The following is a 26286-nucleotide window of genomic DNA, read 5'->3' on the forward strand; positions in this document are numbered from 1 at the left end:
AGCGGTGCCCATATTTTAACGGCCGTAGAGAACGGTGATGCAGTGGACAGCCGTCGTAAAGGTGATTAGAGAGTGGTTTCCTAGGAAAACGGTGTTAAATGGTGTTGATAACACCGTTTTCCTAGAAAACCACACTCTAGTCACCTTTACGACGGCTGTCCACTGCATCGCCGTTCACTACGGCCGTTAAAATACGGGCACCGCTGTCCTAGGAAACCCTAGCTTAACACCAAGAGCTTAATAACGGTCCTAATTGTTGGAGTCAACTAGCTCCCAATCAGCTTCTTTACTAACCGACTCATAATTTTAGAACTGGTCATTCATCTCCTTGGTGATTTTGAGCCTTCCGGATTAGATACTTTTAATGTGATCTGATTTTCAGGGTCCTTTTGCCATTTTGATGGCTATGGAAGTTTTGTTAATTTTAAATTCTTTTTGATTAGGTCGGAAACCATGGATGTCCTGATGAAACAAAAAAAAATAGATTCACTTTGATGAAGATTTACAAGTTAGTTTATTTCTGTATTTTTTGCACAACCATAGATAAGAATCAATGTATTATGTTTTTACATAATCTTGAATTGTATGCTTTTTTAAAATGTGTTTTTATTTTGGTCATCTCATTTGTTTGTTGCTTTTTGTCATTATGCTTTGATTTTCTTTTGGATCTCTTATTTTTGTCATGACTACGTTTTATTTAAGGCCTTCTTTATAAGCGGATGCTTTCACTGCAGCAGTTTAGAAAGAAAATCATATTTTTGTTAGGTCTTGCAGTAAATTGACAGTTTATCATCTTCTTGGATTCATTTTGCCTTAGTTAAGCTCCCACAACGCATCCGGCGGGTGCCTTTGCGGGGGCTTTCTTTGAACGTGTCCTGCCATTATCAAAGTCTATTTGTTAAAATGATACTATATCTGATTTCCATAGAGAATCTGATACTTACTGTTAAATTCTTATCCGCTTGTTAAAAAAAATTCGGGAGAACCTACCTCCCACTCCCAGATATACCTAGAACATATAGAGTGCTAGAGTTAAGGTTTACGATTCGACAGCATATTATAACAAATACCATGTATTTTAACCATATATTAATTCATATATATCTGTACCTCAAAGGCAGACGGATGCAAATCCAAACATCAAATGTTTAAAACAAGCCTAAAGAATCTATGTACTTTCTTTAAGAAATTTCTAGTCATTTATTGCATTAATTTGTATTTTCAGTATCTTATTACATTGATTTTTTCATTAAAGGCGTACATTTCTTCAAAATCAATGGACATGATCATAAACTGGATACGAAAGTCGAAATGTTATTTCACCAAATTCTGGATTTGCATCCGTATGCCTCTGAGGTATAGATATTTAATGAAAGTTAAAATTGTCTCCGAATTTCATGACACCTTCTGCAACCTGTAGAAGGTTTTATGTTATTTCTATTAATTTTTCATACAGAAAACATTATTGATACGGTACCTAGTTATTGGTGGTAAATATGGCCATATGTATTATTTGTTAATTTCTTGGTTAAAAATAATTCTTGACTTATAACAGGGCATCTAACCGGCAGTTAAAACTATCGACGTTAATCTTCAGTTTTTTTAGATTTTATTTTGAAATTAAAACCTTAACTTAATTCTTAAAAGTATTTAAATCAATATACGTACAACCCGTAGGTATATGCACAAATCAGGGCAAGCATGGATTTGAATTATATAAATCACGTTTACTTTAAAGCATACAAAGAGTTAAGAATATATTCACAAAACGTAGGTATTTACCAAGTATTTAAAAAAAAAAATTAAGTAAATTATTGCAAGAATTTGTCGAGAACACTCATTTCATTCAAAGCCTTCTGATAATTTAGTATTTTGTCAAACGATTTAGATTTTTATAAATATTCGTAAACACGTAGAAAAAAATTATGGAAAGAAAATGTAGAAATTTTCCGAACACGTTGCAAGGATAAGAAAATCGCGTCGGTACCTACTACCTACGGATCTCCGGTTGGGGAGGGAAAGGAGGGACAGTCGCCATTTTGTAACTACTACATGCGCGCGCACCGTACACGGCCCACCCACACACGTGCGATAGGACCCGAAACTGTGGTGCGGGCACCAGCTCCTCGCTTTTCTTCCACTCTTCCGAGGCCACCCCTTCGGCGCCTTCCGCCGCCCTTCGGCGTCCCGGCATGGCGAATCCTCGGAGGAAGACGAAATTCCCGAAAAATGCCGCATAAACGTGTGTGTATACCCGTATCGACGCATCCGCGCGGTCGTCGGTATCAACAGCGCGCATGTGGAAATCGAAGTTTTTAGTTTTTACCCCTCTTCGTGCCTCATTGGTGTTCACGACTCGATGATGTGGTTTCGCTAGCGCAGAAAGGCTTCGCGCTACCGGCAAACCGCTCACTCCGGAGGGCCCCGGCGGGCGGCAGAGAGAGACGGCACGGGTGGCCGCGGTCGCGCGGCCGCCATCCGCGTTGTTGCTAAGCGCCACCAGAGGTCTGCAGCCATCGCTGCACAGTCGTGCGCCGTACCGCAGCCGCGCGCCGTGCGCTGTGTTCTGCGCTCCGCTCTGTGCTCGTCGCCTGTTCTCGCGTTTAGAATCTCTATGTTAACAGCGCTCGATATTCACTTTCGCGTGTTGATAAACGGAATCCGGCCGCTAATCGTCGGAGATATTTGCACCCTTACCGGAAAATTCATTTTTCTTTTTTGCTAGTTTTCTCGGCCGTTCAATATTCAAATAGGGCGCCATGGCCGGCGGATGTGCGCAGTTTTCGTTCGGTTACTCGTCGGTAAATTTCGCGCAATATTACTATTTTTCGCGAAAAGTTTTTGCTCTCATAATGCGAATGGACGACATGAAATATTTTGAAATGTCGGGAGTTAATTGAAATAAATACATTTCATTCGTTAAAATATAACATAAAACTACGTTGCGGAGTTGGGCCTCTGGAAATAATTTTGCCGTCGCAAAGAAAATGAAACAATTTAAAACTGTTTGCGAATGCTAAATTTTAAAAAAAGTTTTGGGTTCGTCGAAAATCATGTGTTAAGTGAATATGACAATCTTTTTACTTTTCTGGATTCCTGGAATTTGTTCAATGGATCTCAATCCGTAAGTAAAGTACCTTTTTTTCGCAAAATCATTGTTTTATATCAAACCGTTTCAATTCTTCATTACCCACAAAGGCACTTATTTAATTTTTCACAAAATCACGTTTTTTAAAATAAATTCCATTTACTAACACTATTACTGAATTTAATTTAATTTTCATTAACGCGCAATTATTTTTGTTGTTTCTTTGACTTTAATTGCGAATCTTATAAAATTGTTTCTGCGTCTTTAAAGGAATTATTAATAAACATGTTAATCCTAATATTTCAGTAACGACTACCTATTCAACTTGACTTTTCCTAAATAACTTTTAACCAACTCAAATTTGTATTTATTTTACCAACCATTACCTTAAAATTTACTTCTGTCCTTTTGATTTTTTGAAAGACTGCATTTTGACCAATAACATCTTTTATTTCTCAGTATCACGATCATATTAACTCTATCAACGGGGTTAGGTTAATCAATTTCAGTAGGTTATATATGATTTATTTTTCATTAATATTTTACTCGCACTTTCTGTGATTTTTGAATTTACGTCAAGTGCGCGAAAACAATGAAAAAATCGTGTTTCTTGAAACAATTGTAAGAACGACGTCAGTAAGGACTTTTGACTTTTAATTATAAACGCAGGTTGTTGAAGTGTTTCTATTGTCTTTTGATGGAGGTCATCGACATTAGCGTATCACCTATGCATAGAAATTATAAGGTTTAGCTATTGTTGTTTTTTTTATTTTCTCGTAATAAATCAATCCAATTATAATACGAGCAGTGTAAGACAGATAGGTTTATCAATAGACACGGAAAAATCTAGGCATTTGCGAAGCTTGTGGCCTGTCATTAGCTAGTTGTAATGACATAGTGCGTAACAATATTCATTAGGCAAATTGTGTTCGTTCATTTGTATCTCCGTCTGAAATAAAATAATATGTCCCTGTATTGTTAAAATTCTGAAAAGGAAAATGGACTGGAGATTTTTTCGCCTAGCGTGCTTGAGGTCCTAGGTTCAATTCTCACAGGGTAGACTCGAAACGTTCATTTCAAAGGTGGTTCTACACTGCAATGTTTTTTATAGTTCCTGGACTTGCAACCGAGGCGTAATACTGTTTACTTTACCTTCATTGTTACAATAGTGATTAAGATACTCTCCAATCGGAGTACCAATTGAGTGTCCTATGCACCACTGGGTGTGAATAGTAAAATAAAGATAAAGATTGTTAAAATCTCTCTTTAGGTCAATCCCATTTACAAAGATTTGGGAATACATATTATTACAACAGATTTAATTGATTTGTATTTTGCTATACGTCAGAAGTTGGATTCCAAATAGATCAAACTAAGTTATTTTTTTGTTTTTTCTGTATAATATGGCTCTCTAAGCGTAGGACTGTTCGTCTCTTAACGATTAAGAAACTCTGTGACTAGGATACGAATGAAAGGGTGCATTAGGCACCGTTAGATACACATTTGAGAAAATATAATATATGGTAAATAAAATGCACCCTAGTGTGCAAAAATAGTAGGTTTAAAAAATAAGTTCTCGATTTTTTTTTTAAATCCGTTGTTTTTATTTATTTCTTTAGTTTTTGAACTGGTGCCCACGTCAATGTTGTTTTAAGAGCATTATAGATATAAATGTGAATAAAAGAGTTTGATATACCCAAAACATAGATATTTCGTCATTGGTGACATATGCACGTAGATACAGTGATTTGCGAATGTTTAAACATGTAGAAATATTATTTTTTTAGTTGGGTATTTGATTAAATCATTTTTTTGTTAATTTCATCTACATAACACTTAAAACTTAATACTTCTTTGAAACAATTAATAACTAAGTAAATATATATTTTCAAAATAAACTAATGACATATTTAAGAAAGGAATAATATAATTCTAGATACTAGAAACATAAGGCTAACGACCTGTCCACACCTTTCATAAGGAAAAAAAGATTTATGCTTTCTAAGAAGGAAAATATATAAATAAAATAAATGCTTAAATATAAATATCCCCAGCCGATTTAATCCCATAAATGTATATAAAGATACATCTACTAAAAATACTATTTTTTAAAAGTAATATTCGCGTTCTTATGATATACGCAAGTAATTTAATTTTTTACTATTCGAAAATGAGATTCAAGTTGTAGTATAATGGTGTTCGAACCTCAGACCTCTGATCCTTGGCTCCGCGACACAAGCCACGGGACCACAACCCGGTTTACTCATTTCACAATTGGTACGTAAATGCAAGTAGTTTTTACTAAGGATAGATATTTCTTTTCAAATTGTATTATATTTTTTTGTTTAGTAATTTTTCCCAGTTAATAAATTGAAACGAAAAAAATTGTTTGAATTTTCAGGTGTTTTAAACATAAATCGAGGTATACAAAAGAATTATTCACCCTTAACAGAAATACATATTAACATTAATTGTGGTGTATCTACGAGAAAATCTAAGAATTGTAAGATATATTTCATCGTTTAACTTACATGATTTGACACTTTAACTTCAAAACTTTAGAAACTAGAAGAAAGGTAAATGACTTGTTATATTTATATAAGATTGTAAATGGTAGACTGGAAAGTTCAAGCTGTTTAAGTACGATTAACATTTGTGTTCCTAATGGTCATACCTTAAGGAACCCAAAAACATTACACGTAGATTCATTTAAGAATAATGTATCCTTCAATCCAGTGTCAAGAATGTGCAGATTATCCAACACCATTGAAAACGTAGAGATCGACATTTTTGACGCTGGATTGTTTAGGTTTAAGAAGTGTATACAAAATGCGTTTTTATATTGATGTATTAATTATGTACATTTAATTTTGATGGATTACATTGCTGGTTTTGATTCGATGCAAATTTTGTTTATTGTTTTTATTATTATATTATGAATTGTTTTTATTAGTTTTATATTAATCAATGATTTTTTTTTAAATAATTTAATTTGGATAATTCTTATTGTTTATTTTATTATTGATTTGTACAATTTTTGCATTTTTTTTTCAATTTTTACAATAATTTAAATTCAATTTAATAATTTATTTTGCTTATTTTATATAAATATGTATTTAGTTAGTGTTTACGTGTAATTGATGAAAAATAAGTAGTCTATTTTTTTTATTGTTTCGATATTTATGTGTATTATGTATTATTTTTTTATTGTTTGTAAACCAAATAAATAAATAAATTATGTATTGAGCTATATGATCATGGTAGTTCCGCTGTATTTGTTGCAATTATGCAGCGACCTATGTAAACCGGCGTGGATATTTATTTATTTATTATTTATACGGCCTAAGCCAATTGTAACAATTATATGAAGAAACTGAATAAAAGAACATGAGCAAAGACAAACAAGAGTAATACAATAATTGTGTACGATATATTCAAGAATATGATCAACATATAAGATTTCGCAATGCCAATCCACCTTTATCCCACACTGTGCTAATGGCAAAGAGATCAACCAAAAGAGGGAAGTTCTTTCCTCAAGAATTCCAAGTTGTGCGACGAATTGACCAATCTACACATTCTGGACATGGGGGCATCAAAACAAAATTTGCCCTTTGACCATTTGATAAATAGCTAATTTTGACACGGTTGGGAAAATAATAAGAAATTTATTGCAACGGAGATGGGACATCACGTATAGCATTCAGTATTTTGAAACTGCATATAAGGTCTATCTCCGTTCTACGTTTCTCCAATAAAGACAAATTGGGTGTTTGTTCTATTTCAACATAGGCATAATTTATGATTCCTTGGCAATCCCAACAACTGTGCCACTTTTCTATGAAAACGGTATTGAACCGACTCGATATGGTCAATATGAGTCCTATAGAATGGAGACCAAATTGGAGAAGCATATTCTAGATGGGGTCGAACTTAAGGGCAGTAAAGTGTTTTGATGGATATAATAGAGGTATGATAAAGGTTATTTTATCAAAACGTCAAGTTGAACAATTTAATTTTGAAGATTTGAAACATTTACATTCAAATCATGTAGCAGATTGTGCGATTTAACTTTTCTAAGTATTCACTAGTTTCTTTTTTAAAATATAAAATAGTAAAATGAATGGAGTATTTCACTATTTAAAAATTAAAAAAAAATACAAGTTCTAAATAGAGTCCTTATGGTAAAACAAGTATGGGAATATCATCTTTATTCTACCACTATAATAAGACTAGTATTTACATACTTATTTTACCTCTATGCCTAGGCGTAACTTTATACCAGGTTTATAAGTCAAGGCAATCAAAGGCGGCCTCCGTGGTGTAGTGGTCAAGGCGCTTGACTCACGTACGGAAGGTTCCGGGTTCGATTCCCGGTGAGAATACAAAAATTAAAATGTGATTTTTCTCAAGCCTGGGTGTTCTGTGATGTAATTTGCCACTGTAATTGGGCCTCCTGGCCTGTTGAGGTGCAAAAAAAAAAGTAAGCCCCGTAGTGTACCCGTGTCATGGTTAGTAGTTAGTACAGTATACTGTGGACTAGAAGAGTATGTCTGTAGTGCTGTTCGGTGTACCACACACGATCTGGCGGTCGACTGACAAAGAATTTTCCCGTTATGCGCTGGAATGCGGAGGAGCCTGGATACCATTTGACATAACACTAAAACGATTAAACTATTTTTTACATTAAAAAAACTATTTTTTTGTATTCAACTTCATGTATTTAACTATTCGTGAGAGCTTCCAACGTGTTATAATCCCTGTGGAAAGCAAAATGGCTATCACAAAAAGTAAAAAATATGAAAGCTGTTTTTTATTTACTAAAATAATACAATATTAGTTTTTACAAGTATACAAAATACGTTTTAGGTCAATTTTATGGTTTTTTTATTATTGTCCCAATAAAAAGAGAATATAAAAACCTAATTTGGCAGTTTTTCTGTAATAATTTTCATACACTATGTATATTTTCCTGGAACAAAATACATATAATGTATTAAAAGTTTTGGTATAAAAAATGTAAATCACTTTAACATATGAACCGTGTAGTATTGTATTTCCAGAGTTGTTTGTTATATTATTGTGTATAATATTTGTATTTAGTTTGTTTTTGTTCTATATTTTTTTTTCTCAATTATAAGTGTTCCTTTTTTTATTTATTTGGGTTTTTTTATCTGTAAATTATTTGCGTAATGATTTAAAGATATTTCTGTAAAAACTTACTATTCTTTTTGACGCTGAATATAATACTTGTAGAATTTGAGTTTGATTCTCGAAGATTCAAAAACAAAAACATTTATTTTAATCAATTGCGATCTGCAATTATGTAGATTTTATGTATTACAGTGATGCCACCCTGATTTTTTATTAACTTTAATTATTGATTATTTGAAGTTCGCATTTTTATTTTAATTTAGGTAGGCGATGCGGTAATGTTTATTGTTGCTGGTTTGTTGAAAACACTGTTTCTACTAAAATAAAACTACACTCCTGTGTTTAAATATAATCAAAATCTTTCTATTTTTCATTAATAAAAGAAAAAATAAATGCAAAATCATTTGCAGTTGGTCCATGTTTTTTATTGAAACTCATGAAATTTAGTCAGAAAGTTGAGGTTTCAAATAATTTCATACTTAATATGATTTATTATTTACATTTTTTAAAATTAATTTTATTCACAAATGTGCTTTTATTTTATGCCAATTTAATTTACTCGTTGTAAACTAACGTTTATTTGAATTTTTTTCACCAACTACTTGCTCATAAAAGTTATCTATAATAATTGACAATGACTGATAAATTTCCTTCGCTCGTGGATATTTATTTTAATTATTCTATGTAACTAAGACCATGTTTTATTTTTCATTATTATTTATTTTCAAAAACTTCTTTGTGTACTAATGAACATTTACTAACCGACGCGATCATTTTCAATTATTTTGATCATACATCTTTTTCGATATGGGTAAAATACTTGTAGGTACGTATTATTAGTCTTGTGCCATACTATTTCGTTTTAATTTTGTACAGTTCGTGCGTTCAAACCTAACGTTGAATTTTTGTACCTCTGTATACACCTCTCCCCGCAGACGAGTCAGCAGCCACTTGACGAGAGATATTTCATATTACACTCGTGCATTACATGTCTGTATGGGTCTTTAGTATCCCACATTCCTCTTCTTACATAACCAGTATTATTTATTACATAAAAAATGTAAGATATGGCATAAACCCATCTTATACAAATCGATGATTTTTGTTTTTGATTTTATTATTATTATTATTATGGATAACTTATATAGCGCCATTTTCGTAATAAAATACCTCAAGGGCGCTTTACATAGTGATTCTATTGTTAAATTAATATAATTGAACCTTTTAAATTTGTAATTTAATTTTTAAAAAATATTTTGCTGTCACATGCTACGGATTTATTCAAATGATTTAGAGAACAAGTGGGTTTTAAGTTTTTTCCGAAACATCACTTCACTTTCACAGCCTCGCATCTCTGCTGGGAGTGCATTCCACGCCATAGGGCCTGCGACCGCAAATGCGCGTTCACTAAATTTAGTGCGCTGTTTGCGTAGAGGTATAATAACTTTTCATCTCGCCGTAGACGTAGCTGATCTAAGCGTGAGACGCCTGTCAGCTAGTTCATCTGGAATGCATAGTTCCCTTAGATATTCCGGAGCAGAGTTGTGCAGTGACTTATACATAAGCCAACAGAGTTTGTATTCGACCCTCTGTGGAAAACGTAGCCAGTGTAGTTCCCGAAGTAGTGGAGTGATATGACTGAACTTAGAGATTCCGAAAATAAGTCTCGCTGCGGCATTCAATACAGATTGTAGGCGAGTCATTTTGTTCATTGGTAGACCTGCATAGATACCATTACAATAACCGACTCTAGACACTACAAACGCATTTATTAATTGACGGGCGGCATCAACCGGCAAATTTTTGCGTATGCATTTAATTTATATTAATCATTAATTTCGTATTTTTGGACACAGATAGACAAATTATTATTTTTTAACTTCGACTCAATGTACAATGACCTACCACACAGACTGAAATTAACAAACGTGCAGATATTCAAGGCTGAAGTGAAAGACACCTCTTTTGAGACCTCCTGACATCTAATAAATGTTTTTTTTCCAAAATATAAACTTTATCAGGTTTCTTTTTAAATAATAAATAAATATTTAAATATTAAAAAAACAAAAATACTGAAGCTAAGTATAGAATTTGAAAAATAAATAAGAATGTATGAGTATGTCGAAATGCAATTCTCCGGTTAACGTGTGTTAAAACTATCTACAATAGGTGCAAAAATGTCGAGATTGGTGCAGTATGCAAGGCTTAGATAAGCATTGTCGACTAAATTAAATGAGGGGTTCCGCGTTGGTTTGGACATGTAGTGTAAATAGATAGCGAAAGTAAAAAAACGACAAAAAATATTAAGGTTGCAAATGTTGGTCAAGGAATCGAGGGCGATAGAAAAAGATATGGGTGGCATGATCAAATACTTGAAAATGGACATATTGAAAGTCGGAATAATCGGCATGCGTGAATGAGTTGCATGAATATTTTGCATTTTGCGTTTGAAATACCCTTGTAACTGAAAATAACCACACAAATAAAATATTTTAAATACCAAATTATTCGAGAAATCCCAAACTGATTCTTTTGTAGAATGCGAGATTTGATTCTCAATGGCGATGAATAAAACAAATCTAAAGAGTGTGGTATATACAAAGCGGTTTTATGAATGGAAGAGGATGTATGGACGAAAGTTTCGCTTAACGAAACATGAAGGAAAAAAATCTAGCTAAAAACCAAAACCTTTGTTGCGCATTTGTCGATCTGCAAAAAGCGTTTGATAGAGTTGACAGAGATAAATTATGGAATGTGTTATTGGAATATGGAGTGAACGATAATTTAACACGGGCTATTGCTTCTCTGTATAAAAACAGCGTGCGTAAGGGTAAATGGATCATACACATCGTGGTTTGACATTCCTAAAGGAGTAAAACAGGGATATGTGATGTCACCATGACTGTTTAACGTATATATCGATAACTGTATGAAAAAACTGAAAGGTTTGTGAATGAGAGCGAAAATATGTGAGTTTACTGTCAATTGTCTTTTGTACTCTGATGATGCCGTACTTCTTGCTAACAACAAAGAGGACCTGCAATTCTTGGTAACAAAAGTTTACGATGTATGCAAGGGAAGCCATTTGTTGGTTAATGTCGATAAATCAAATGTAATTGTTTTCGAAAGAAATGAAAGTATGAATAAATGTAAGATGAGAAAAGGGTTATACTAAAACGGGTAGAGGAGTTTGGGTATCTGGTAAGTAAGTTAAATAGAAAGCGAATGACAGAATTATACTGAAAGTTGGGTTAGTGTCGGAAACAGAGTGAACGATGCACTTAGGTAAATCAACCTTGACAAATAAATATTTGTCACAGGAGGCAAAATTAACAGTTCACAATGAAATCCTGGTGCCGACCCCGATGTATGAGAGCAATGTTTGGAGTCGGAGAAACAAGGATGAAAGTAGGCTGAATGCTGTCGAAATGCGATACTCAAGCGAATGTGCGGTAAACAATGTACGATAGATAGATGCGCAAATGTTGAAACCCGTAAATTTTGTTAGGCTGAGATAAGCACTATCGACAAAATCAAGAAAGGAATTTCGCGTCGGTTTGGACATGTTGAACGAATGGACAGCAAAAGAACGACTAAAAAGATTTACGATGGGAATTTTGATGGATGCAGAAAACGAGGATGACCGAAAAAGATATAACATGTCCAAACCCAACAAATACTTGAATAATCGGCGAGCGTGCTTGCTTGAGAAGATATATGAATGCAGAGGAAACGAGATCTGTATGCAATGGCAGGATTATGTAGAGGTTATTCCTCTCTGCCTACCACTGCAAAATCCTAAAGTAGCATGGATGATTGGCCTCGAGAGGGGAGACTACACTTACGGAGAAATGGAGTCAATGTTCAAAATCACAAGTCTACAAAAACATAGAAATAACATTGACTCCATATTTATGTTTAATTTTCTGAATTGCTTAATTGATGTACCATCGTTACTGGAACAGGTGGCCTTCAATGTTCCGATCCGCCGGTTGCGAAATAATAATGTACTGTTTATCGATCAACACAGCACAAACTATGGCTTGCATGCACCAATGTCCCGATTGTGTCGTATTGTAAACTCGAGACTGAACTTTTTTGGTGTAAGTCTTTAAGTTTTAAAAATTCACTAAGATAGACCGGATCTTGTATTGAGGTAGTATTTTTTTTTTGTCCGAGCTTTAATTTTATTTAGTTGTCTTTTATTTATTATTGCCTGTATTTATTATCAAAAAATGTATTTACCATCGTTAGAATGGACTGCGTAAGTCCGTCAAATAAATAAATAAATTACGGGAAACGTCGTAATAGTTTATTTGTAAATCATTATTGAGTTGCAAGCCGCTGCATGCGGGTAACTGGTGAATTTAATGAATAATCCGTATTATGATCATGACTGAAAAAAAAAATTGAGTCTAGTCTGTCTATGTGGGACACAAAATTTGTACTACTAAACAGTTAAAATCAATCTATCGTATGGGAAAAGGGATCTACGATGCGAATGTTGATGGATGCAGAAATATAGGCAGACCGAGAAATACTTGGATGTGGACATGTCAAGAGTAGGAATAATCGGCGCGCGTGCATGAGAAGATATATGAATGTGGAGAAAGCTGCATGCAGAGTGATATGACGTTCTATCCTGCGTAAACGGCGTGATGGTTTGTCGTTGTCGCTGTTAAAAGGAATAAGCCGTTATTTATCATTCTTCTACTTGATAGTTATGGACGATTATTCAAAATCATCGTTGTATTTTTTTTTATTTATTTATTTATTTGACGGACTTATGCAGTCCATTCTAACGATGGTAAATACGATTTCTTATAATAAATACAGGCACTAATAAAATAAAATACAACTAAATAAAATTAAAGCTAGGACAAAAAAAAAATTACTACCTTAAGACAAGATCCGGTCTTTCTTAGTGAATTTTTAAAACTATAAAGACTAACACAAAAAAAATCCAGATCTTGTCTCGAGTTTACAATACGACACAATCGGGACATTGGTGCATGCAAGCCATAGTTTGTGCTGTGTTGATCGAGGAACAGCACATTATTATTTCGCAACCGGCGGATTGGAACATTGAATGCCACGTGTTCCAGTAACGATGGTACATCAATTAAGCCATTCAGCAAATTAAACATAAATATGGAGTCAATGTTATTTCTACGTGTTTGTAGACTTGAGATTTTTAACATTGACTCCATTTCTCCGTAAGTGTAGTCTCCCTTCTCGAGGCCAATCATCCATGCTACTTTTATTAGCAAACGATTTTGCACCGATTCGATATGATTTATCCGGCCTACATAAAAGGTAGACTAGATCACGGATACATATTATAAAATAGGACGAACAAGTGAGCAATATAATGTTTTAAACGTGAACATATTAGTAAAGTCACTAGATGTCCTGCTAACAAAACCCAAGAGTTTTAGTGACTTGTTTATCATAGTATCAATATGTTCATTAAAGGTAAGTTTACAGTCCATGATAACTCCGAGGTCCTTAATAGACTTGACTACATCTAAATTAATATTTTCTATTTTGTAATCAAAGGAGAAAGGTTTTTTCATTCTATAAAAATACATTATTTTACATTTTTTAATATTTAATTCTAGGTAGCTGGCTTTGCACCACATATTAAAAGAATCACTATCTGACTGAACCAGCAAACAATCATTTGTATTTTGAATAATTTTAAGAATTTTATTGTCGTCCGCAAAGAGCCAAAAACGAGTAAAGGAGAATACATTTGTTACATCGTTGATAAACAAATGGCTGCAATCCGAATTTGGCATTTTCTCACGAACATTTCGAGGTCCGACTGACAGAAGCCTCCAGCCCCTACTAAGTCTCTTTAGGGTCAATGACAATTTCTAGGAATTAAGTCTGCGGCCAAAGCTTTTTCGGGGAGTTTCGACCATTATACGGCTGTTTTGCGGTGGAGATAGCTTTGTTCTGAATACATTCATACATAATAATGCATTGTATAGATCATCAGAGGTAAACAACTATTTTTAAAAAGCACCGAATCGTGGAAAAAAAAAATCCAGGGCCAGGAAGCAAAGAATATTTCACGTAGGAAATTCTTTAAAAAAAACGGACAGATACATTTCAAGAAATCTTGAAATATGTACTTCTGTTTACCAGAAAATACAGAAATCTAGTTTAAACTTCAAACTATGTATAACATTTGACATTCGGCCTTTGTTTGACCATCTGTTTTTCCAATGAATCTGGAAAAACGCACCGAATGATAAATGTTACATAAGCGTAAATTGGTCACTTTACTAAGCCTAATTATAAGTCTTAATAAGCCTTTGAGAGGTTGTAAACCTTATAAATGGCAGGTTTCCGTATTTTTCACTCAAAAGTTATTTTATTTGTCTTTTTCGAAACCGAAATACTGTTATCGAATTTTCAGAAAGTTGAATCCAGTAGTTCTCTAAAAAATTTTTTGCGTACTCTAAATCTGGTTAAAAGGGTAGGTTTAATTTTTAAAAATATTTAGTCAATTTAAATAAACTTATTGTTGCATTGTTTATTGTAACGCTTTAATTAAAAGGTTTGTGTTAAATTTTAGTTTTACTTTTATAAAATTCTTACGTTTTAAAATATTACGTTTTTAAAACTAATTCTGTTCAAGCGTTTGGTGCGGTTTTATGTACTCTAATTTATTTGTTGATTTTAAATAAAACATGTAATGTTAGCTCGCGGATCGCAGTTTGCCGAACCCTTCCGCTATAGCAACATTTATCGACTTTGAGCGTAGCGCCTTCTTTTCTTTACGTTCTACCTACAAATTTATGTATTGTGCATTTTGTTACTCTATTTTTGTTCCGACTTCTCAGTATTGTTATTGAATATCTTAAAATAGGTGCATTAAAAATATAAAGATATATATGAAACGCCTTTCACGAATCGAATAAAATAAAAAAAACTTCTACTACTACCATCACGCCATTTCCCCGTAGGGGTAGACAGAGAGAATGGACTGGCAAACATTCCTAGCTTCTTCCACATTCATACATCTTGTCATACATGCCCTTTGGTTCTGTCTGCTTTTGACATGACCAGACTTAAGATTTTGGTTTATCTGATCATGCCACGTCTTCCTTGGTCGTCCTCGTCTCACCATACCATTTTCGCCATATATACTTGTTTTACCATTATTTCGTCGTCCATTCGTTCTGCGTGACCAAACCATCTCACAGACCTTTTCTTAATCTTATCATTTATACTTGACTCAGATTTACACTCTCGCCTGATTTCATCATTCGTAACCCTGTTATAAATTAATTTCCCACACATTCGTCCAAGAGATCACAATTTAACCGCGTTCACTCGGCTTTCATCCTTTCTCTGCCAGTTCCATGTTTCACTTCCATACATAAGTGTTGGGACTAAAACTCCGTTGTGCACTGCCAGTTTAGCTTCGATTGACATATTTTTATTAGCAATTACTGTGCTTATTGCTCCGTTCATTTTGTTACCCGCATTCACTCTCCTTTCAACATCTTTTTCTACTCTTCCATTTCTTGAAAACATGCTTCCCAGATACACAAATTCTTCTACTTGTTCAAGACATTCCTTGTTTACATTTATTAAAAATATATTTTTAAAAAATACATATTTAATTCAATTAAATTCAATAACGCAACGCGACAAAATGTATCGCCATCTCCACGTTCTACGAAATAAAACTGTAGTCTAATATAAATACATACTGTAAGTAAATCATACGATTCAGCCATTTAAACGCTGTTTTTTTTCCAAATCGCGCAGTTAGAATAATTAAGTAAACATGCATTAGATAAAATTTATATTTTTGTTTTGAAGAAAAGGGGATATGTTGAATTGAAAAGCCCGTTTGAGGTAAATAAACAAAGCCAATAACGAAATAAAAATACATAAAAACTTAATAATAGTTTGGCTAAGTTATTTTTACTCATAACTTGATACAGAAGCTTGTCTAAAAATTTATAAGAAACGTTTTAGGTTTCGCGTTCGCGTGATACTTATAAAGTACGTTTCTGCTACTTTTTACTTTTGTTATTGCAATGGTAACTTATTATTATTGTTATACAAGACACGCTGGTTTACAGCACTCTTGTGCACTGGTGCATACAATTCTAAGAAACAGTGCAGTGGTGGCGCCCTCGCCCTAGAGTCAATGCACTAAGTAATACCTACGCACATAATGCACACAAACTCTGTCCGAGATCCGAGCAACCTTACTCTATATATCTATCGTACTTAGTACGACTACCTGTGAATGGGAATTGTCAATGATCTTCTTAATTAGTCTTCAAACGCATTTAGTTATTTTTCATAGATGCGGTACTCGATTTAAAAACATCCAATCCACATGATCCACGATCATTAGAGTGATGTAGGTAACGATCAGTTCGTATTTGGTAACAAGAAGATTAACAAGCTTTTAGTGTTATATCATGTCAACTTTTAAAATGTGTAAATGGGGGCTAAATTTCTAACTGTCTATGCGCTCTGTAGCTGCAAGACGTCCTGTAATCTAGCTCCTATCTGTTATAATTTTGTATTGATCTTAATTGAAAACGAGGAACTAGAATCCCAACCGTCCATGCGCTCTGTAGCTGCAAAACGCACTAGGATATTTATTAATTGTACAGCGCCCTTGAGGTGATTTTCACAAAAATGGAGCTATATAAATAATCCAACTATATATATAGCTAAGTTACAATGCATTACGATGTTAGTTCATCACAGTCCAATTATTGAATTTGTTTTCAAAGAGCGAAATATTTAGAAAGTAAAATTTTCAGGAGAAGGTTTGTTATGATAAAAAAATAACCACTGAGATTTTAACAAAAACAAAAATAACTCTTTGTAGAAATTCTACATCCTTAATTATATACTAGACATCAATAATATGAAATAATGTGAAATTAAGCTTTTTATTCAAAAAATTCAAACTTTCCGAATATTCACAAAAACGAGATATCTACATATTTTGTACTTTGTTATAGGAATGAATAAAAAGTTGATTTGTGTTAGGAATATAACATGTGATCGCGCCACTTGCCAGTAGGCAGATGAACGCTGGAATTGGTCTGGTTCGCGGATATGAGTTATCTTTATTTACTTTGCCACCGAACCCTAATACAATGACTGCAATTACCTACCTTGTACTGGGGTTCTGTCACCTTATTGTTCGGAACTTCTCTCGCGGCAGGCAGGATCACTTGACGTGGTACTTGACGTGGTATCTTGATTATTATTTGCGATTACACGACACAAAAATAACTTATTCGCGATCGTAGTAAGAATATCAAACGCACGTGCACACACGATGACAGTTCAGTTGTTATTATTAGGCCGGAGACAATATTGGTCTCCACGCTCATGGTAGGAACTGCAACATCTTAATCAGGGTCCAGTAGGTAGCAAAAAAAATTAAACGCCTCAACCTAGTAAATGTGCTATACACATATATAGTAAATGTGGCGTAACCAACATGTAAGTTTATTTTGTCGTGAAATTATTATTAACTGTTTTTTAGGATGTTATTTCTGAAATATTTTCATATTATTTCACAAATGAATGATAATCCAATCTAATATAACTTGCTGCAACTTCGCACATACATATATCGTTGCTAAAATTTTATTTTACCAATCGAAATAAATAGATCATATCATATATATATAAAAGAATCAATTTCCGTGAAAGAACATATTTTGATTTATTTTTGTATATATTTCGCTTTCTGAAAGCGGTCCTCAATTGCTTATTGTAGCAGACAAATAAAGAAGTAAATACTTAATATAATATTGTCGATGTTTAATTACCTTTACTTATTTCTAAATTATCAGTTGGAATACCTTATTAATCATTGATGTGAATAAAGTAAATGCAATAAATATTTACGGTACCCATTTAGAGATATTAAGTCATGAATAAAAAAATAATAGCACCCAACACTTCAGAATAAATTGTTGGATGGCTTATTTTATAAATTAATATCATTTCAAACGTTCATAGATATTGAAACGAAACGTCGTTTGTGTAAAATAGGTTAAGCCCAATTATACAAAAAACATCAGTTAATTATTTGAATATGCGTCCCAAATCGTCGAAGCTTCTGATATGTTAATGTCATATACCAAATGACCTAAAAATTATATAAACTACTTGAGATTTCTAATATGGCCCAGTCACATGTGCCGACTGCCGGTATTTCACAGGCCTTCGCTTTCCACGGCGAATATTTCAAGTGAATTAGAAATTCGAACCCGCTTCGTTTCATTCGAAAACCGTAATATCGATGTACATAAATATATTATTCATATTTCCCCGGGTATTGTTCTCGGGACATGTGCTGGTGTTGGTGCAGGTGTCAATAAGGCCATCACATGGCGGTGAATACCTACCGTGCAGTGAATAATTATACCGTTTGTTTGAATAGTCCAGGAACACGTGTGGACCGTGTAAGGCGCTTCAACACCTTGGCTGATGCAAATGGGGACGTTTACCAAGACAAAGTGGAAATTAAGACGAACGATGATGGAATCAAAATTGTGCAAATGACAAATGTCGAGTTTTATTTCCAAAACAGATTTTGGAACTCTGAATATATCATTTTAAGACAAGTTATAGTTCAAAATTAGTTGCAACACATCGACAGATTAGTTGCAAGTTGCAAGGATGCAAAAAAAATCTAGATAGTTTTTAATACCTATACAATTTAACCTAAAATGAATCCCTGGTATTCAAATATGCATTTGGTGTAAGTGAAAATAGACCAATCAAAGATTGACCATAGAAAATTCATATTATAAAAGGTAATATTAATTACATAAGGTCGGTTTCCAACATAGTGCAAGAATTATTCATTATGTTATTTTTACATAAAAATATAATTACGAAAATACACTTTAGAAAAATTCATCTTAAAAATTAAGCAATAACATAAATTGGAAAAAATGCCCACAAAGACTTCAGCGTCTGAGCATGGGCCATTCCTTTTTTAAATTTATAGCATATAAATGTGGTATGGAATGACCATGAAAAGAAAAAAAAAGAAAAAGAAAAGAAAAACCAAATTAACATATGCTGATATTATGAAAACATGATTATTTGCAGTATGCATTTATTTTAAATTTAAATTTATTTCTTTAAAATAAGGTGTCTATCTGTTCCTTCCATGCTAATCCAAGACCTAAAACCTATTTTATACTGTACTAGTGATTTAGTATTTTGTAGTTCCTTATTTAGAAGATTGAAGGATCTTGGACCAACATATAAGGAGTGCCTCTGTGCGAACTTAGTGCTACATCCTGGAACTGGCATTACACTATCGGATCTATTGCTAATACGATTTAAAATATTACTAAACAATTCCCTATTCAAGTAAACATATTTCAGGCACTGAAATAAATATAATTTTCTAAAACTAAGGAGTCCACTCTTTACGTATAATTCATTACTAGGAAATAGTCTATGTTTTTTGTAAATTATCTTATAATTATTAAATAATACGCTTTTTATAATTTATTACCTTACCATGCAACTAAAGCTCCAATTATTAAAATTACACACAAGGAAGGATGAAACTTCTTTGTTTAGTTTTACTTTTAAACCAAGAAGTTTTATTGATAATTTTATTTATGATTTTATCAAAATCATTAACTACGGAGTTTTATCAAGAAATATCAACAAAAAACATCAATATTACACAAGAAAGATGCAAACAATCACAAATATTGATACTGATATTTTATAATGGTTATAAATGGAAAAAAAATCTTAAGCTTTTTTAGCGCTTAAACTGGTAAAGCATTATTAAGTGCTAGTTAACAAACAAGAATTATTTATTAAAACTTGTTAATTATTTCAATAGTTCTTACACAACAACCTTAGCAGAGAAAGGGTATATTGATGGAAATCAATTATTTACCAAACTACTTTCATTTTTAATTAACGTATAATTGCTTTGATAATAAATTCAACTTTGCCGGACCAATGGGTCTTATAAGCATTCGTTCCATGCAAATGATGCGTCTTTTTGATTAAAATAAATGGATTTTGTTAAAAGTGCTCGACCGATATAATGGGCCAACTTATTATAGGTAAGTGGATTAGAAAGAAGTACCTCTATTAAAAAAAATATTGTTGGTTCGTTACGGTTTTAATTATCATTTCTGCCTCGTAGCCATTGAAAGCTTAAAAGCTCTTTGGCCAGTTTTGTAAACAATCCATCAAACTTCCGTAAACGCAAAGGCGTTAACCTTTCGCAACAATAACTGACTGTTGGATGTTGGACGAACACCCATAGAACTATAAACAAATTTGTCTTTCGTCTGATAACTTTCTACGACTGACATCGTAAATGCAAGTTGATTAATCATGCTAAACATACATATTATGTTCGTCGATTTGCAAACTTTGCATAGAATAGCAATTTTCGCTTTAAAAATGGTATCACTGAAAATACCCACATGTTTGTTTTTATAATTGTTTAGAATACAAATTAACTCTTCCTAAAGTGAAAAAAACTACCGATAAATAAAGCCGAAAAATATTTTTCAGTCTACACTCACTTACAAAAATTCTTACCCATAATTACTAAATGCACTCTGGTACAAGCATAACTACTACCCATTCTAAATTACGCTAATGTTTCCATGACTGATTTAAGCTGTGAGCAACTCGATAAACAACGACTTCAGAATACATGCATAAGGTATATTTTTGGTATAAGGAAATATGACCACATTTCTGATTATCGTAGGTAACTAAAATGGTTGTTGTTGTTGAACTAAAATGGCTCAAAATTAGACAGCGGAGAGACTACCACTCCCTCTCACTTCTGTTCAATATACTTCATAGTCCTAACGCTCCTATATACTTGCGTGAAAAATTTCAACCCTTATCAGTTCATGGTTTTCCTCTTCGTTCTAATTCTTAAAGCACTCTCTTAATCCCCATCCACAATTCCTTTTTCTTCTCTAACTCATAAAGTGTTCATGCCGCTCGACTGTAGAATCGTCTTCCATCTACTATTAAAGATGTTACTACAGTATCTCTGTTTAAATCACGTCAAAAGGAAACTCTCCTTTCTCTTCTTTAATCTCTCCTCCTTTCCTCTTTTTCCTTTTTCCCATTGAGTAAAAGTATTAATTTAAAGTAATTTATATACAAATACATTTATTTCTATTTTTATATACTCATATCTCAAGATTTTTTTTTCTTTATTTTCTATTACATATGTTTTAACTTGAACTAAAAGAATAAAACTTTTATTTTATTGGTTGGTTGAAAGAAATCGCCATCTGGCAATAAGCCCGCCAATGTGCAATTAAAATTATGTACAAAAAGTTAAATAAATAAAAAAATATTCGGAAAACCTATTCCCTTTCATGGCAATTGGCGTTATCAGAAATAATGACAACTAGTTAGATAAATTATTTAACTTATTGACATGATGGTACACATTTGATCAAAGATATACTTACAAAATGCCTCCTACTTCAAACGAGCCAAGCCATGTAAGATGGAGACTAAACAGAGGATAACTAATAACTACAGCAAAAAATATTTAATATTACAAAGAGGCAATGGACATTCTAATCCAATGTAGCTATCCAATTATTATTAAATTAATAACAAAGTCAACTTTAGAAACTTAAATTTGAAATTGTATTCGGTTTGAATTTATTTACGAATGTAGAAATCTGGAAAACGTCATAAAATGGGCAGTTTAAATTTATTGTACCAGGTATTATCCGTATACTTGCGCATTATATTATTCACTTTAAAATATACACACAAGTTCTATGAAATCGTTAGTTTTCTCGATTAAATCTTCAAAGTACGTACTAGATCTTCGGAATCGCTGTGTAAATTTTAGGAAAAAGTCTGGAGCACCCTTGAGCCAGTTTTTCACCAAACAACGCCATAAAAATTTACTATTAGTATACCAAAACGAGATTATCTGTATCCGGCCCGGTCTCGGTTAGGTGTAAGGTCGCAGTTTCGGGCGTGAGAGATCTCCTCGTATGGAGATAAGTTGAAATTCCGAACCCGCTTTCTAGGAACCAGCGCGGCCGGCGCGTTTGAAGACCCCTCGGCCCTTATAATACGTCCATTTTGGGACCTTAACTGTCTTGGCCAACAGCAAATAAAGAATAACAATTCGGAATGGCCCGAGGCCCTAATGGACAAGGTTCTGGTTACTTTTAGATCTTGCAGTAAACAATATTTCATTTTGGCATTCCTGCCAAACTTGTCTTTTACAAACAAGCCCGGGCTTATTTTATTGATAATGTTTTATTTTCAATGCCCACCCCAAACAAAAACTCATGGGAGAGTTAAAAGAAGGATAAATGGGTTGTGATGCTACATTGTTCTTTGTGTTGGCATATTTATGAGTATAATCAATGAATGATCGATAAAAACAAATTTAAAACCGTGATAAAAGTCTTCTACGTTATTTTCTTTGAAGGACCAGATGTACCGAAAAACGTTAAATTTAAGTTTAGTAGTTGTGACTTTTTTCAAAAATTGGGTTAAGAGGGTGTTTTTGACAACCATTTTTCATTTAAAAGCAAAACCGCCACTCTCCATGATCACTGTTTTGAGAAGAACGACAAAACTAGTTTCGAAAAGAATATTTCTTTTTTTAAAATTTTTTATTTATTTACAATTTTAAAAAAACCCATTGGGGTTACATTAGAAATTTAATATTGTATAGTCATTTTATGTCTCGTCTAGTCTAGTTAGTTCAGTCATCATGTGCTTTTTCAGATTGATTTTAAATTTGTCTCCAGTAAAAGTTTTCAAGTAGTAAGGTAGGTCGTTGTAGTGTTTAAGTCCATTATGTAGTATTTTTGACTGTCCTGTGTTTGTCTTTGCTTTTTCAATATGATAGTGTTGTTGTTGTCTGGTGTTATATTTGGGTATGTCAGCATTTTTGACTAATATTATGTCGTCGTCTTGTATGTTTTCCAGTGTTATTTTGTGCACAGTTTTTAAGGTCTCAATTTTAGTCAAGTAGTTTATGTCAAACTGGTGTGTTTTTTATGTACAGCTCAGTCGTAGAGGTCAGGTAGGGGTGCAATGCGCTCATTGAACTTAAAATAAATAGTCTTTTCGCTACTCGTTCCACGCACACGTTGCCCACTGAACTTAATGATATTAGTTTATAAGCATTAACTTTTTGGTCAAACATTTCACTAAATGTTATTAAATATTTGTATATTACCAACTTACCGGCTTGTTTGTGTCTACCGGTTTCGAGACGTACCCGTCTCTTCGTCAGGACTCCAATTAAACCAACCTGCAAAACCCATTATACACCTTCACCATAGTTGTTGTATAAAAATATAAAACCAACACGACATGCATTTCAATAAGTACATGTACTGATTAGGACAAACATGCACTGATTAGATAATATTTTATGTTGTTTAAGAAAAGGTTGAAAAAAGGGGGAGGGGATGGAGTAGATGGTGTAAACCCTTAAGGATGTATATACCAGTAGACATATTTATAACAATTAGGATTATTATTTTTGCTACTGGTTTTTTAGGTCTTCCCAAAACTGATAATGAACAGTGGCAGTTTTTCTTTTACCCTCTTCATATAGGTTCAGTTGTATAAAAAATTAAGGCTTAAAAAACTTTCAAAGTTTTATAAAATTTATATTTGAAGTACTAACGTAGTTATTGATTATAATCTAAAATAACTTTTTTGTGGTTTTAAAGCTTCAAAGCTACCGGTACAAAAACCGGTCTGTAAAATGTGTTTAAAAAAAAACATAGTTGTTTTATTTTTTTTATTGAAAAAAATATATCAGTTGCATCATTGTCAGAAAGGACGAAATGGAATAAGAGAGGAAAAACATTTTTGAGAAGGAAATATCTAGGCCACTATTCTTTTTAATGGCAAGATTTGCATATTTCCTTCTCAAAGATGTTTTCCTCTTCGTTGCAATAAATTGTAATGTTTATAACTCTTTGGAGAGTGAGTCCAAACGTTTGTAGATAAGGTTGGAAAATATTGAAAAATATAGCTAATAAACAAACTGGTATAAAAACTGAAAACTATTTTCAGGCGTTGCCTAGATAATTTAGCCAAATGAGTCTCACCCATTTCAAAAACAGTTTTATAGAAGCCAACAGATGGAAGAGTTGAGAAAATGTTGATGTTCAAACATATGCAATGCGTAAACCTCCATATTTCCTTCTCATAAATATTTTTTTCCTGTTTGTAGCAAAAAATTTAAACAAAATATTTTACTTAAAATCCTTGAAAACAAACATTAATTTTTAAATAAGGTGATTGTCTTATTTTTATTATTATTCTATTACAACCATTTTTTTTTAAAAATAGAACCAAAATAAAGGGATGTTCCTCTTAACTCAATGTTCCGAATGATCGATTTATTCAATTATAATCTTCGATCAACTGGCGAATTCTTCGAGTAGGTTCATAATGATTGTCAGAGTGGAATTCAAAGAGATGAATCATGTCAGATGGTTCAAGATTTTATTCCTTCATTCATTCTGACAATCACTCGCATTTCCCACTGCAAATCATCACTTAAGAATTGCAATTGCCACTTAGTTCTCTATATTTAGAGCGAATTCTTCTATCAATTATTACAGCGAGGTTCTTAACCCTTCACCAACGTATTTTTAAACAAAAGCAAATTGATAAATTAATGTCAATTGATTTATCAGTTCAATTTTACATATTCCCACGTAATACAAATGTAGCATCATTGGCATTAAGAGAAAATGTCTTCTTTTTTATTGTTTTTAGAACCAGCGTCCCTAATCTCTTTTTTCAACTCACTAACCATTTTTTGCCTTACTAACTTAACTTGTCCGGCTACATCATATCCTGCTACCCCAAAATGCGGCGGCGGGGATCGTCTTGTTATTTGCCACCATTAGATCCCTGGGATTGCAGCCTTCGCCCATAAGTGGGCATGTCTGTAGGTGACTGTCGTTCTAGGTTGAGCGTCACACAAGATATCATTACAAGGGAGGTACCCTCACTTTTGCTTATTATTTTCACATCGTGTAACACCCGTCCTTAGTCTGTTGAGGTAGATCCATTGAAAGTAGGGTAGATGTTCACCTCTTTGGATAGGTTTATGTGGATCCATCCACGGTCTCGCTCCAAGATCCTGTTGTCACAATTCCTCTCTCCGTTGTGATGATTCAAAAGGGAAGGTGGCTTTGATAAAACTGTTTCCAGATCTCGGACCGGATCAGACGCGAGGCCGTCGGTTGGTGGTGGTGTAGGGGATGTCAAAGACCGTGGGTTTGTTTGTAACTCTTTGCTTCTGCGGCTGTCTTTCTTCGAATGTGTGGTGGAGCGATTCCGATGATTGAGTATGTTTTATCAGTCGGTGTTTGCGTGAGGCATCCTACTACTATTCGTGCCATTTCATTGACTTTTATGTCCACCTGTTTGGAGTCGGCATAATTTTTGCCACACTGGACACGCATGCTCCGCAGCTGATATGCATAAGCCTTGCGCTAAAGTTTTAAGCACTGATGGCGTTGCACCTCATATGGTCTCTGTGAGTTTACGTATTATATTGCTTCTTGCACATTTCTTTTGCTTAGTTAGCATGCAGTGCTCCTTATACGTAAGCGTTCTATCAAGGGTAACTCCAAGGTATTTCGAGGTTTTGCACTGTTCTATCTTCTCTCCCATCCATCCTATGTTCAGCTCTCTGGCAGCTTTTCTATTCCTCAGGTGAAATGCATATATAGTCTTAGTTACATTAATTCTTGTTTTTGGAAGTCATTTACCAAACTCAAATATTCACCTTCCCTCGTAGCAGGGCAATGAATTTCGTAATTACGCCGAATATTACTGAACACGTATTTGTTGTTTTTAAATTATATACATAGCTAATTAAATATTATATGCACGTATAATCCAGCCGGTCATAAGCAAAATGCCTAGACTTGCTTACTATCTTCTCAAAAATATTTTCCCTCTGCCGCAATAAATTCCAATCTTAATAACTCCCTTGAAAG

General features: G+C 33.4%; 1 long non-coding RNA gene across 1 annotated transcript in view; it reads left to right on the forward strand.

Annotated features, from left to right (window-relative positions):
- Positions 1-2521: 2521 nt before the first annotated feature.
- The window catches only part of LOC148279526 (uncharacterized), an 86624-nt gene continuing 62859 nt past the window's right edge, over positions 2522-26286 (forward strand). Inside the window, exon 1 of the long non-coding RNA XR_015822843.1 lies at positions 2522-3124. This is a non-coding gene — a long non-coding RNA (uncharacterized LOC148279526). The remainder of the gene's footprint in view (positions 3125-26286) is intronic.

Source organism: Micrasema longulum, unplaced genomic scaffold (genome assembly GCF_059751315.1).
Source record: "Micrasema longulum isolate JH-2025_06_02 unplaced genomic scaffold, ASM5975131v1 h1tg000708l, whole genome shotgun sequence".
NCBI lineage: Eukaryota > Metazoa > Arthropoda > Insecta > Trichoptera > Brachycentridae > Micrasema > Micrasema longulum.